Source organism: Salmo salar, unplaced genomic scaffold, assembly GCF_905237065.1.
Source record: "Salmo salar unplaced genomic scaffold, Ssal_v3.1, whole genome shotgun sequence".
In the NCBI taxonomy this organism is placed as follows: domain Eukaryota; kingdom Metazoa; phylum Chordata; class Actinopteri; order Salmoniformes; family Salmonidae; genus Salmo; species Salmo salar.
Genome location: NW_025547187.1, coordinates 17501 through 18532, shown reverse-complemented (window position 1 = coordinate 18532; position 1032 = coordinate 17501). Strand labels below are relative to the sequence as shown.

Sequence of the window (1032 nt, the reverse complement as noted above, 5' to 3'; positions counted from 1 at the left end):
TGCATTCTTCATCAAACTATTTGTCATTGTTGTTAATTTTCTTCGGTTTTCTATTTGAGATTTTTAGATTTAATAGGGAAGCTGAGAGGTCAAATATACTGTTTAGACTTTCTACTGCCAAGTTTACACCTTCACTATTACAGTGGAACGTTTTGTCCAGGAAGTTATCTACTAAAGGGATTGAATTTGTTGTTACCTAATTGTTTTTGGTAGGTTTCTACACTACATTCCTTCCATCCATAGCATTTCTTAATATTACTCAGTTCCTTTGGCTTTGATGCCTCATGATTGAGTATTACTCTGTTCAAGTAGACTGTGATTTTGCTGTGATCTAATAGGGGTGTCAGTGGGCTGACTGTGAACGCTCTGAAAGACTTGTATCTCTGTCTGTCTCTCGCTCCGTCTCTTTCTCTGATTGATCAAGTGTTAACTCTCTCTCTATGTGATTGGTCAGATGGGGAAGATGAGAAGCCGCCCCTTCCTCCTCGCTCCGCCTCCTCCTCCACAACACCTACAGGCTCCGCCCGGAGACATCAACCGACAGGTACAGCACACAGAACAAACACACACACACACACAGAACACACACACACAGAACACACACACAGAACACACACACACAGAACACACACACACAAACACACACACACAGAACACACACACACAGAACACACACACACAGAACAAACACACACACACACACACACACACAACAAACACACACACAGACACAGATCAAACACACACAGTTAGTGCGTGATCTGGTAAAACATTGGCCCTAGTAAAAGGTGGGTCTTAAATGTGATCAATTGCCTACCAACTGATGCTGGTTGTATTGATTCAGTCAGTCTGTTCAGGCCAAGAACAACCCTCAAGAACCCTTCCCCTCTCTTCCTCTTCTCCTCGTTTTCTATCTCTCATACCCCCCCCCCATCTCCCTGAGATAGGAAGACAACATCCTGTTTAAAACCACACAGCTCATTGAGGAGGCTGTGTTTGTGTTCTTGTGTGTGTGTGTGTGTGTGGACTCCA

At 43.7% G+C, this 1032-nt stretch overlaps 1 pseudogene; it reads left to right on the top strand.

Moving 5' to 3' along the window:
• Positions 1 to 454: 454 nt before the first annotated feature.
• LOC123731742 (phosphatidylinositol 3,4,5-trisphosphate 5-phosphatase 2A-like) overlaps positions 455 to 1032 on the top strand; it is a 17545-nt pseudogene continuing 16967 nt past the window's right edge.